The sequence below is a fragment of the Chlorocebus sabaeus genome, chromosome 9, assembly GCF_047675955.1.
Source record: "Chlorocebus sabaeus isolate Y175 chromosome 9, mChlSab1.0.hap1, whole genome shotgun sequence".
Classification (NCBI taxonomy): Eukaryota; Metazoa; Chordata; class Mammalia; order Primates; family Cercopithecidae; genus Chlorocebus; species Chlorocebus sabaeus.
In genome coordinates, this window is record NC_132912.1 from 47,307,584 (window position 1) to 47,321,718 (window position 14,135).

General features: G+C 44.4%; 1 long non-coding RNA gene across 1 annotated transcript; it reads right to left on the minus strand.

Moving 5' to 3' along the window:
* Positions 1-1,446: 1,446 nt before the first annotated feature.
* LOC140712498 (uncharacterized) lies at positions 1,447-12,351 on the minus strand. Its single transcript, XR_012094101.1, has 3 exons — positions 12,275-12,351; positions 3,490-4,297; positions 1,447-1,893 (listed from the first exon to the last, which is right to left on the minus strand). It is a non-coding gene; the product is annotated as an uncharacterized lncRNA (long non-coding RNA).
* Between the last annotated feature and the right edge of the window lie 1,784 nt (positions 12,352-14,135).

Here is a 14,135-nt window from a genome sequence, read left to right on the forward strand (position 1 = left end):
CTTTGTCCACTGTGAAGCATTGCTCAAATATTAAATGATTGATATTGTTATCCTGTTCTAGATGTTTCATTGCTTTTGTGTGTGGGGGTGTGTGTGTGTGTGTGTGTGTGATTAGAGGCTTGAAGGAGGGGAAAGGCATGAGTTATAGTTGCCATAAACAAAGCTCAGGGCCAGAAAAATCCTAAAAATGAAGAGAACAGGGCAAACAGGGGCATGCTCCCATCCAGGTGAGCCTGTCCTCAAGCTTCCTCTACGTTTCAGCTGGTGCCCTGGGATGGACAATTGAAGGGTGAAATGGAGCATTTCTAAGCCCTAATTATTTGGTTGATAGTTCTCTTAGGTGGAGCTACACCTACTCAAGCTGTAACCAAACTCACCTTGAATGGAAAGATGGCCAAGCACTTCCTAAGTTCCATGTACGGCATGCGTGGCCTGCTCACTCCATGAAGCCGGCGGCCAGGTCAAGGCCCTTGGAGCAGACCTCTGAGGAGAAGGCAAAGTGTCGTCCAGACACTCAGCAGCAGCGCACTATTTTGGGCTGGAAGCTTGGTCTGGGATGGATCGGATTTTCCTGAGGTCTCATTTTTCCTTGAGTAGAAGGCATGCCCCAGAGCAAGCAATTTGACTTGGGCACAGATGACCAAGTGCTTGGATTTCTGGGAATGACAACTGGAGCATCACAATAGGTTAATGACAATGACACAGGAAGAGGCTCCAGGAGCAAAACCTGGGGGGGTTGGCTTCAGGAGTGAGTTCTGTCTGGCCTCCTCTGCTCTGTTGCAGGGCTGCACCAGAGTTGAAGATGGTCAGGGGGCCAAGCTGCTCCCCTGTGCACTGGCTTTCTGGGAGCGAAAGTATGCTGGAAATCCAAGCCTTCCTCTTGGCGGTGATTGAAGGAAATCACTAGAAATACAGCAGTATCCCTGGACACCCAAACAAGTGTGACTTATGGGATGCAATCTCAAAGCAACTTTTATTGTCAGTGTGCTGATTTTTATTTTTTCCTGGTCCTGGATAAAAACTCAGCAGTCCTTAAGTTTTATTAAAAAGAAAATTTAGAAATTAGAAATTAGAAAAATATTGAAGCACAATACTAGGGTAATGTGAGATTATGAAAGCACACAGAGACATTCATGCAGAAGCTGAACAGTGAAGAAGGACTGGGAGTAAAGGCGGAAACATTCTTCTTTCCAGGGATGAGCCTCATGGTTTTGTGCAGCTGACATTAGGCCTGGCCTGAGTCAAAAAAGTAAGTCTTCATGGGCATTTAGATGTCTGCAACTTTAGTGTGGTATATCCACCTATTTTCCCCAAAATCAATTTGCAGACTTTTGGAGAGAATAATGATAAAGTGGAAATAGCAAGGAAAAATACACTTGTACAAATTTAGGAACAAATTTGATGGCATAGTACTGCCTTTTAAAATCAATGACAATTCTAAAACTGGTATATAATGGACTTTATTTAAATAAACCCGATCACGTTGTAAATATCTTAAGAAGAAACAGTTTTCTTTGTATCATACTGTAATGTTAGTTTGCATAAAAAGCAAACAGGGCTAAGGATGTTTGCTGATGTCTCAATGGAAATACTATGTATTGCATTGTAAGTAAAGCATACACAGTAAAAGGAGAACTTCACATGTCTGTAAACTATCCCCATGTTATTCTAAATTTCATGGATTTTCAACCTGAATTAGAAATCCACAGGAATCCTATCACTTGTAAACCTGGAGCTTGCTCCTGTCTTCACCGTGTCTGGCTGGTGTTTCATCTCAGAGAGTGATGTGGCTTTAAGGCAGAGGGCTCCAAGCAGATGGGCTGGCTGAGATGTCCAGTTTATTTGCTTTTGACCATGGAAAGTTATATCCCCTTTCTAAACCTATATCTTCACCTGTAAAATAAGGATAAAAAATAGCACATATTTCAAAGAGCAACTGTAAGAAAGAAATAAAATAATACACATGATGTGCTTATTTGCATTGGGCCTAAAACTGAGGAGAGTTTATAAATGACACCTATTTCTATTTTTCCTCTTGTAAGAGACTTTCATCAGAGGCTGAGTGAGCTGACTCGAACGACATTATAAAGCACCTGCTTTGTGCAAGACATGGACCATTACAAGGACTTCAAAAAAAAACCAAAAAACCCCCCAAAAACAGAGAAATGGTAGAGGAGCAGCTGATGGCACTTTAGGAGTGTGAAAAGCACAGCATACACATACAATGCATGCACCCTCAGCCCATAAACCTCCACACCCCCTCCCACATGAATGCCAAAGCAGAGCACTTGGTTCATCCACATTCCCTGTGCTCCCCTCATTTTCCAGCCTCCTTCACAGTCAGGTCAGATGTTCCGCCCAGTGGCCTGTGGGCGGCTGTGAGAAGAGGTCACCTCCAGGTTGAGCAGGTTGGAGCCCGTAAACTTCCTTTGTCTTTGCTGGTTGGACCTGGGAGGCCATGGACCTGGGTCACATAGAGCAAGGTGAAGGAGGCTGCCTGACCCAAATAGACTATTGTGTGAGAAATAAACTTTTGTGTATTGCAGCTGTGATACGGGGGTTGGTTTTAAGAGCTAGTTGAGTGTCATTCATTCTGCGATGGTCATCTATTACCTAAAAGGTCTCAGCTCTTGAATGACCACTGAGTGAGAGAACAAGATCCAACAGCTGCAAAAGCAGACAGCTCAGATAGGGTTTCAATAAATGATGCACCCATTAAGAGGCACCACTGGAAAGACCATCCTTACAATGAGCTCTTCCTGCATCTGCCCAGCCTGTATTTGGAGAAACCGTCTTTTCCTTCCCACAGTGGCTTATGCCATGTTGGAGACCCTCTGAAACTGGATATTTCCCTCATCGCCTTCTGGCCCTCCTGATGTTTGAGCCTCACGCCCCCCAAATCCAGGCATCCAGAACATTGGATGTGGCTTCTTGGCAGGGGATAGTGAGGGAGTGCGAAAGAATCAGATGAGTTCCAACCACAGGCAGAGGCTGTGACAAGGCAGCTGGGGATGGGCAGGACTTGCCGGATCGTCTACACAAGCCCATTGGAAAATAGCAACTTGTGGGATTTAGGCTGTGAACAGGATCAAAGGGGGTCAAAGGTTCCTAATGGCGATTGGGAACAGGGAAGAGCTAAGAGGCTGGCAATTACAACGTGAGCAAAGTGCAGGTCCACTCAAAACAGTAGCCAGCAGGTAGCCGTGTCTGCTATGTGCTAAGTGTCTTACCTACATGATCTGTTTTGATCATCCTGATAACCTTATGAAGTAGGACTGATTACGTGTTAATGATGAAGAAACATTGAGGTTCAAAAATGGTAAGCAATTTGCCCAAGAATTACAGAATGATTAAATCTTGGAGCCAAGATTCAAGATGAAATTCCTCAGACTGAAAAGCACTTATTCTCTTCACTTTAGCTCATTGCCTCCCAAGAAGGAAAAGACATGAAACAAAATGGATGGCTTCAGAAGCCGGCATGGCCATTACCTGTGTGACTTGGCAGGACATCGTTTTGGGACTTCAGAAGGAGGCCAGGAGGAAGAGGAAACTGGAAATAGGTGTGGCAGAAGCAGCAGGATCCAGGCCAGGGTCACTTTCGAAGGTGAAATCTATTCCGGTAGCCTGGGCAATGGTAGCAGTTTCCAGTACCTGCAGGCAATGACAGTTCTCGTTCCGCCTGAGGCAATGACATTCCCATTCCGCCTGATCTGTTTAGCCCCTTGCTGGATGTGTAGGACAGAATCTCACCTCCTGAGAAGGGGTCTGGGCAGGACTGCACAGAGCATCAGTCCTTCCACCTGGACCTCTGGGCAGGGCTCCAGGCCCCGCGGGTGGACTGGATGCAATTCGGAACATGGAGACAGACATGCTGCAATCTGACTAGGGAGACCTGGCAGAGCTTAGGGGACTCTGACAGTGCAGAGACTGTGAGGGAGTCCAGGCTCGCCTTGGGCTGCATGGTCCTCCTGAGCAGCAGCAGGGACTGCTCTCCAGATGGCAGGGCTAAGCCTGCAGATTCTGGGGCTGCCGAGTGCCTACAGCCTAGGGTTGTGGAGAAAGTAGCACCTGACACCGGTTCAGAGAAGACAACCTGCCACTCTCTGAGTTACAGGCTGCATTCACTCCACTTGAGGGTCTGATACCGGATGGAATTTAGGGCCATTAGAGGCAAGGACTGAGGGTCGGTAAGGCTGGAAGGTTGGTTGGAAGGTCAGTGATATGGCTGTTGATGTGCATGAAGATGAAGATGATGAACCAGGTACTTGAAATCTGGCAGTTTATAGACAGCAGATCCCTAAAAGGGTGGGGCAGGAGGCAAGGCAGCTGTCCCTCGATACCTACCAGCTGTGATCAGAGTCCCCAGGACACATCCCTCTAGTGGGAACCATGAGCTGATGACTCTTGGACTCCCACTGGTTTTGCTTGGCTTGCACAGGGTTAAAAGCTGAATTTAAATGTCCTGGGTGGGGCCTGTGTTTTTCAGGCCCACCAGTCTCATCTGATACCTAGACAGCTTTACTCAGGTGTGCCAGCTGCCTGGGCGTGGGTGTCCGGGAACTGTCACGGGAGTGCCGCCAGCCTGGTTTTGTTGTCCCATGCAGAGGCAGTGGTCCAGCTTCAGACTCTTAGCTGTAGGAGTGACAGTGCAGTGAGAGTGGGCCTTGCCCTTCCCTGCCTCCCCTCTGCAAACTGTTTCCCCAGGACAGGACCCAGAAATGCCCCCCAGCAGCCCCACCACCATCCTGCTCAATCTGGAAGGGGAGAGCAGAGAGGAAAAGAGAAGAGAGTTTGTGGAGAAACAGGGTGAGACAACGATTGGAAGTAGGCAGGGAAGACCAAGGGAAAGATACGGCCTTCTCCTGGGAGTCCAAATGTGATTCTGTTTTGTCTGGGAGCTCCCATACATGTATTTTTCAGGTCCTGGGATTTTAGTTACAAAGTTCTGCATGACCTGTGAGTGAGGTGGGTTGGTAGCACAGGGCTAGGAGTGATGGTTCACACACGATTCTTCAAGGGCCTGGTAGAGGGGTGCCTCCAAGAGGGGGAGCTTCAGGGCCAGGGAAATACGCAGACCAGAGCAGAGCTGAATGGTTAAAACACGGGGAGTTTGTTCTTCTTCACTGCCCAGACGGCCCCCGTCCCAGCTGCCGGCACAATCCACAGGAGGTGGGCTGTAAGTGTGAAATGCACGACAGACACACATGAGCTCAAATACCTGGCCTGAAGAGAAGAAAGCACCCAATCCCATTAATAAGTTATGTGAAGGTTACATGCTGAACTGATAATATTTTGGATATATTAAGTTAAATAAATGATATTAAATGATTTTACTGGTGTCTTTTTACTCTTTTTTTTTTTTTTTTTTTTTTTAGTGTGGCCCCTAGAATATTTGAAAGTACATATGTGCTTTGTATCACACTCTATTGGACAATACTAATCTAGGCTCTTCTTAAAGCTCCAGGAGCAAAATAGACGAACATAGAAGAAAACATACACGTGCACGTGGACACACACACACACACACACACACACACACACACACTCTAGAGGGTTTCAGGCAGCTCCAGCAGCTGGAAGATGAGACTGCTCTAGATAAGTCTCTTGAAACTGTGATAAATTTAAAAATAACGCAGACCTCCCCGGTCCTTGGGGAGCTCCTGCTAGTGCTCAGTCCCCATTGCACTAGCGCCTGACTCCTGTGTTCCTGCCTTCGCCTCCAGCCCAGTTCAGGCTGCTTCCCACTTTCTGAACACCACCACGGACTCAGGGTGTCAGATGTGCTGGGGGAAAACAAGCACTTACATTTTGGAAATAAGAAATCTTTTTCTCAGGCTTCGGGGTTAATGGTATGAGGGTTTCTGCATTCCAGCTGCTACGCTGGGTCTCTGGCAGGCCAGCTGTTCTCTGCTCTAATGGAAAACATAACTAAGTAGTCATTTCAATGTGTAAGAAGTTCAGCAGAATTGTTGGAGCTATCACCATAAATCAGAAATGACTTTCTTTAGGGACTTGATTGCCACTTGATTTAGCATTTCCTGGCAACTTGCCTATTATAGAATGAAGCCACGATTGCTTCCTATACAGAATGTTATCTGTAAAACATCTCACCAGAAGCCCATGGACGCTGACCAGCCTACAAGTTTTGATAATCTATGACTGGCCTTGGTATTGAGAATAAATTTGACAATGGGACCCGTTGTTAAATTGGACAATGTATTTCATGGAACAGCTTCCAAATGAAAATGGAGTTCATACAGCTTTTTACATATCATTTGTTCCAGAAAAAGGAAAAATGGACTCTTTACAAGTGAGAAAATTCAGCAAAATATTCAAACTGTGAAATCTGAGAAATTATCCTAAGCAAACTCCACACCGACATGGTCTGTTACTGTATGAACAGGGAAATGTGAATCGGCTGAGGGAAGGGTAGGGTGATAGCCGCATTATGGAAATGTCAAGAGTTCCCTTAGCTTAGTTCCTTACATGTAAAGGAGGAACACTGTAGTTCAGAAGGTCTAGAAGGCTCTCTCCAATGCCCCCTAGCTTTTCCTGGCATGTGCGCTGTCCGGAAGAGAGGCCCAGAGGGGAAGAGGGAGGCTGCAGGATTTGTAGGTAGAAATTCTGCCTTTCACAAAGCCAGGGAGTCACTAACCCCAGCTGACACTTGTCATGGGCTGTAAGCCAAGAACAGGCCAAGAACAGGAGTGACCCTCGCTGGTGCTCAGCAGAGAACAAGGGCACTTCCGGGAAACTCCCGATGCCTTCCAAACTGAGAAAAGAACCAAGGGCAGAGACGCTCGGCACAGGCCGTCTCAAAACGGCTCGCTTCCTGGCTCCCGGGGCTGCTGAATCATCACAGGGAACTGAGAATCCGTCTTGTTCCCTGTCCCTTACCTTGACTTGGAATAACTCAGACTGGGATCTCAACTACTGGTTCTGGACAAACATTGGACTCCCTCTGTAATGTCGAACACACAGAGGAAAATCACCAGGAGAATGAGAAGATAGCACAGTTCAAAAAGAAGCAGCACTCTGAGGAATCAGGGATAATATTTTCCTATAAAATACAGTTTCTGCAAGAGATGGGAAAATTTTGAGAACACTTCTGATTTGTGTTTCCAATAAACTTCAAATGAGCATTTCTTCTATGAAATTCGAGTAGAGAACCATAAAGAAGAAAAAAACAAACAGGGTAGGGAAGGCTGTGAGAAGATTTAAAAAATGTTCGTTTCGGAAATGGAAACGGGGAAGGGGAGAGCAAAATGCACCTTTCAGTAGAAAAGGTTTTATAAGAGAGAAGTCAAATTTGACATCACAGACGTCAGAAGAAGAGGATAACAGAATGTTAATGAGAGAAAATATAGCAAAGGCATAGGCTGAGATATATTTAATTTATAAATATTAGGCATTTCAGAGAAAGAACCTCCAAAAGTGGAGCTATCATTAAAGAACTATTTGGTGGAAATTTCTCAAACTAAAGAAAGACTTTTTGGAAATCTAGACAAAATAATGAAGGGCTTTTTTGCCCAGACTTACCCTGATAATTTATTTTAATTTCAAGAATAATCAAAAAAAATTCAGTGACGATCAAAGCAATAAAACTTGGTTCCTGTTTCTTTGTAACTAGAAGACAATGACCAACAGTTGCAGAAATGTGACCCAGAAAAGGAAGGTGACCCACATGGGGGTTCCAGATCAAATGCGGGATGCCCAGGCAATATTAGGGGCATTCTTATACCAGAAGCGTTATTTCATGTTTATCTGAAATTTAAATTGAAGTGTCTGTCCTGGATTCTCCCATTTTGGTTCCCCTAGCTGCCATGTGGACATTGAGATCCCAGCGCAGAAAAACTGCATCCTCTTGTGAACTTTAGAAGTTCAGACCCCACATGAGGGTATGGACAGACAACAAGCCACAAAAAATGCAAACAAGAAACATCTTAGTGAGTTATTTTTAAGCCAATTGAGTGAGAAATCAAAATATCAAATCCAAAAATGGAGAATTCATGATATAAAATACTAGTAAAAATAAACAAATAACCTCTTCCCCCAAAACAAACAAACTATAGAACAAAATTAATGTAATTCTCAATAGGACATGGAAACACAACGAAAATGCCAAAAATAACTTCCAAAAGAGGATACATGGTTAAAAATGTTAAGTAATAGCTATCTAGTTCAAATTCCATACTGCATCACTAAAAATTGGGAATTGAATGGCCAGAAGACAAGATGTACAAGTTGAGTATATTCCTCATATCACACAGAAAAGGATCAACTTATATTGTCTTTTTTTTTTTTTTTTTTCCTGAAGTGGGGGTCTTGCTCTGTTGCCCAAACTGAAATGCAGTGGTGCAATCACAGCTTACTGTAACCTTGAACTCCTGGGCTCAAGTGATCCTCCTGCCTCAGCCTCCCGAAGCACTGGGATTGTGGGTGTGAGCCACCTATGCCGGGCCTGTTTTTGATCATGAAAATTAGAGAAAGTAGATTCCAGTGCATACTTATTAAATGTCATTACTAATAGAATGAAAATAGTAGATATGAGTTCCAAATCACAAGGGAAAAGTCAGATTAAAAAAGTAACTTTAGTATAAAGGTGTATTAAAAAGGACCATAAAACAAAATAGCAGAAATAAAATTAAGCATATAAATTATGTTAATAAAATGATCGGGATGAACTCTTATTTTGAATCACAGACTCACATTTGGTTAAGAGTAAAATTTAAATACTGCTTTAGAGTACCCAGTTAATCCAAAAATATTAAAAATAAGGCAACGGGCAATGATATAGTGAATGAATCCAAACAAAAAGAGACAGGAGTGTGAATATGAACAGGAGACAAGGTGGAACTCAAGGTCAAAACAGCTAAAAGAAAAAATTCACAATCAAAGTATGACAATTTTGCACACTTCTATGGTGATTAAAAAGAGCATCAAATGTAATTAACAAAAGTTTTAGCAATGAAAAAGAAAATGAGGGAAGCACCGTTGTTGTAGTAATGTCAACAAACATGTGTTGCAACAAATCACGTGGACAACAACCAATAAGTTAGTAGAGGATGCAAACCATGTCACATATTTGTATTGCACAAATGGATAATGTACTTTTCCAAATATACTTAGAACATTGATCTACAAATTGATTATAAAAACATCTTAACACATTTCCCAACTACCAATTAAAATATGCACTAGTGCCTAGTTTTTGGTTGTGTCGTAAAACACCCAGTGCTGTTGGGGAATCCTCACAATGATGGCTATTGTTATCATAAGATATTGACTGAGAGCCTGCAACCCACATGTGCCCCCTGCATGGTGGCATAGACAGGGAGCCCAGGGGAGGCCACTGACATGCATTTAAGAGAAAAGAAAAGAAGCCAGGCTTTGGTCAGTTGTGAATATACTATCTCCTGACTCCCAAGTATTGGTTCATCATCCAGCTGGCAATTGTTGAGCCTCAGCCAATGGTGAAACCAAAATCTAGTGTCTCTGGAGTAATATCCATTTCCAATAGAAGGAGAGTGACTTTCACTGACTCTTACTATCCATTTGGATTTCAGGCATAAGTGCTTCATGGTGGAATGAGAACGGCTCGCCCTGGAAGGGTCATGTTTTAGAAGGAGTGATCTTCATTGTGAAGTCTAAACTGTTCTGGAAATATAAGCTTTGAAACCTAGGTAGGCAGCTTTCATTTTAAGCAACATTGCAGGACGACAGGGTAATTATTGGTTTATAAGGTGATTCTTCACTGTACAAATTAACTCAAGGGATCTCAAATATTAAACATGTTGGTGTGCTGCAAATTTGATTAGGTTTTCACATGACTTCTCTAGAATGCATTTATGTGTACCTATGAGGAAAAATTATTGACTCTCTTACCAGGGCTCCCAACGGGGTCTACAATGAGAGCACGCAGCTCTTCTTGACAGGAGTGGTGTGCTTAAAGACAAAGTCACCTGCAAGGTTAGTAAATTGTTTTTAATAAGTAGATAATGGAGAAAAAGCATGAAAATGTTTCCTTCAATATGTGGCATGGGCTCCCTTCTAATCTGATTCGGTGGTGACTTTGTATTTTTAAGGAGCTGAACTCCTTGGCTGTCCTTATCCAGGTTTGCAGAATCTGACAAAGAATGGTGTTGAACAGCTCCTCAGCCATGAGGCCCCTGAAGTTGTCAGAGCCCCACTTGTCCTGTCCTGGGTCACCCTGCCTGTCAGAGAACGGAGTCCAGTTCACATACTCCCTGTCTGAGACTTTTATACCTAGTTCCATACATACACAATCTTATCGTGAGCTCCTTTTAATTTAAACACTTACATTAGTTATTTACAGCTGTATGATTTCATTCTACATGGTGGTGATATTTTTTTTCTCCAAATATGGACTCATTGGATGATCATAAATAAAGCAATCTGGGCGTAGGAAATGGAGTATCCTTCCCCCGGGGTCATTCCAGGGGAGGCAGGGAAGGAAGCAGAGCCTCGCTATTTCGGGAAAGCTGATGGACGCTTCGGCTCCGAGGCTGGCCGGGAGGGCCCATAGCTAGGCGGCAGCTGCCCTCAATCTTACAGCTTTAATGAAGGAGGGCTGCCGGATTTGCATTGTTTAAACACTTAACGAAATTAGCTATGAAAAGAAGGATGGGAGGAGCCCTGGGTAGTGGGGGAATTTAGGCCTTCTGTCTTCACACACTTTATACACACACACAGACACACACACACGCGAAATACTTTTCCCAAGAGGCTGTCAGGAGGAACTGGCAAGAAATTATGTGCCTCTTTACAGAAAGATTAAAAGCAACAACAGTGACAAAACTGCCTGCTTTGGAAAGCTGTGCCTGGCGGGGGCTGGTCAGGACTTTGGCACTCTGGGCCCATGGGCTGGGCTGATTTAGAGCCGGCTCTGGATCAGCAGGGCGAGTGCTGGCCTAGAGTGGTGGATCTGAAACCTAAGGATGAGATCCCAGGGGCTTCAGTGCCGGGAATGGAAACACTGGGATGGCGGTGAGAGCTTGCAGGCCCAGCCTTCTGAGACTCTTTCAAAGTATTCCTGGTCTACTAGATTTTCAGTTCAGCTCTAGTTAATTAGAACAGAATTATGTCTAAGAATGTTAAACATTGGGGTGATCTCTAGTGGATGGCCACAGAACTCTGTCATTGAACCTATTCTCTTCAACATTTTAATCAATGGGTTGAATGACATCATGGAAGACATACTTACCTAACATTCCAGTAACAAATATGAAAGCACATATGAAATAGAAAATAAAATCATGAGTGAAAGTAAATGTGAAAAAATGGTAAATTGAGCTGAGATCAACAAATTGAAACTTGCAGGAATAAATGGAAGATTCTAAAATTAGATTCCAGATATTCGTTTCATAAGCACAATGTAGGAGAACCTAGCTGGGTGGATAGGACACATCAGAAAACCCTCTGTGACTCTGGTTGAGGAAAAATCATTGATGCTCTTACCAGGGCTGCCAACAGGGTATAAAATGAGGAGACCACATCTCTCCTTGACAGGAGTGGTGTGCTTAAAGACAAGTCACCTGCAAGGTTAGTAGATTGTTTTTAATAAGTAGATAATGGAGAAAAAGCATGAAAATATTTCCCTCAATATGTGACATGGGCTCCATTCTAATCTGACTTGGCGGTGACTTTGCAATTTTAAGGAACTAAGCCCACAGCAAGCCCCACAGAGCCAGGACTTGCTCCCTTTAAAAGCCCAGCAGATCTGGATTGCCTCTGAGGGGAGAGATGCTCCAGGCCATTGCTACAGCACTGCAAGTGCCATGGCTTTCTGAAGTAACAGGTGGACACTGTTTAGTCCTCTTTAAGAAACAAGATTGACTTTTTCCCCTAAATGACATCATGAAGCATCTTTAATGAACAGAATTTATTTCTCACAGTTCTGGGGGCTGAGAAGTCCCAGACCAAGGCACTAGCAGTTTGGTGTCTGGTAAGGGCCTGCTTCCGCATTCATAGAGGCACCTTCTCACTGTCGTCTCATATGGCAGGAAAAGCATGAGAGAGTTCTCTGGGATCTCTCAAGGCACTCATCTCATCATGGGGTGCCACTGTCATGATCTCATCTAAACCTAATTACTTCCCAAAGATCCCATCTGCAAATACCATCACATTGGGGGTTAGGCTTCAACATATGGATTCTGGGGGGACAAACAATCCATGGCAGTGTCCTGTAGCCCCTAAGTCAGCACTCTCTGCCCTGGGTGTTTCTCCCCCAGGGTCCACATCACCATGAGCCTGCCCTGTGTTTCCTGAGGATCTGCCACCTCCTTGGGTCATCACTGCCCCTCCCTGTCATTCTCCTCTGTTGGCTGTTTCAGAACTCAAAGGCCCATTATTACCATGGGGCTATTGTTACATCTTCCTGGCTGGTCTCTCCTCTCTCCCACTCCTCCTGCTTCTCCCTCTGCTGGAATAATGACTTTGGTTGGTATGAATTTAATCACGCCAGCCCCACTTAGCATCTTTGGCTGACTCCCAGCTGCCCAAGGTTGCTCCCCCAGGTTCTGACCCTGGCCTTTGCCCACGTTTCCTGCCCTGACCCCATCTCTCTCTCTCTGGGCTCACCCTCCCAGCCCTCATTGCTTCTCCAGTACTGGTTCCTGTAAGCTGCTTTCTCGATGCTCCAGTTCTTCCTTTTTCTTCCTCTCTGCCTGGTGAACCTCTCGCATCTTTCAAGGTCAGGATGAGAGGTTCTGCCTCAAAATGTTGCAGTAATTTTGCCTCCTTGAAAATTAATTGCTTTTTCTTGGGATTCTAAAGGTTTCTTGGCCATTTCTCTATAGAAACAAATCCTGGATTTGAGTTCCAATTCTGTCCCATATTTACTGGTGACTCTGGGCAAGTCCTGATAGGCCCTGGGCAACTTGCCCTGTCAGAATCCCAGTGTCTTTGTGTAGAAAGTCAGAATGGCATGGTTACCTCTGTGCGGTGGACAGAATTGTGTTCTCCCAATTCATATGTGAAGTTCTCACCCCTGTTGTGATAGTATTTGGAGATGGGGCCTTTGGGGAGGTGATTAGATTTAGGTGAAGGACTTGAGGGTAGGTCCTCATGATGGAGTCAGTGTCCTCATATGAAGAGACACCAGAGAGCTTGCTCACTCTGCCATGTGAAGACATAGCACATAGGCAGCTGTCTACAAGCTGAGGAGAGAAGTCTTACCAGGAACCAATCCTGCTGGAACCTTGATTTTAGATTTTCAGTCTCGAGAATCATGAGAAAACAAATCACCCTTGTTGAAGCCACCCAGTCTGTGGTATTTTGTTATGGCAGCCTGAGCTGCTAAGATACTTGGCAATTGTCATGAGGTTTAAATATGATTCCATCAGCTGTCCTCTGTGGGGTGACCCTCGCAATCCATAGCCCACACACCAATGGAACTGGCATATACTGGGAGTCTCAAGTTATTACTGTTGTTATTCTCGTTATTATTTTAGGTAATTGCATGAATCTACTTTCTCTCCTATCTTTCCAGCTCTTTGAAGATGGGACCTAGACTTATCCATTTTTCTATAACCCAGAGCTAGTCTAGAGTTTGGCACGTAATAATCACATAATGAATATCTGCTACATGAATAAATAAGCTTATATTTTAATATAATATGCTATTCATTACAGAAAGGCCATCAATGTAATGAAGTAGCTTAGAAGTAATAAAAATAATGAGCAATAATTAATTATGTACTTTGGGCCACTTTTCATGCAGTACTGAATTCTCACAGGAAGTCTCAGACGAAGACACTGCCAACTCCACTTTCAGAGAGAAACGCTGATGCTCAGAGCTAAACTCACTCGCCTCAGAGCCCACATCCTGGACTTGAGCTTCAGGGTGTCACACACCAAAGACTGTCCTCTTCACCCCAGCTTCCTGGGCATTGGAGTGGATCCACAGTGCCAGATGTGCAGTGAGAACGGCCCCCATTCCAAGCCACTTCCTGACCCGATGGCAGCACCCTGCTAGTCCTCATGTGGAGCCCTGGAGAAGTGGGGTTCCTTAATCCAGACTCGAATCAATAGCCTCACACCTGGTATGCACATCCAGGCCAAGTGTGGCTGAATGGGGAGCATCTGTTCTGGAGACGACCACCCTCATGAGCTCC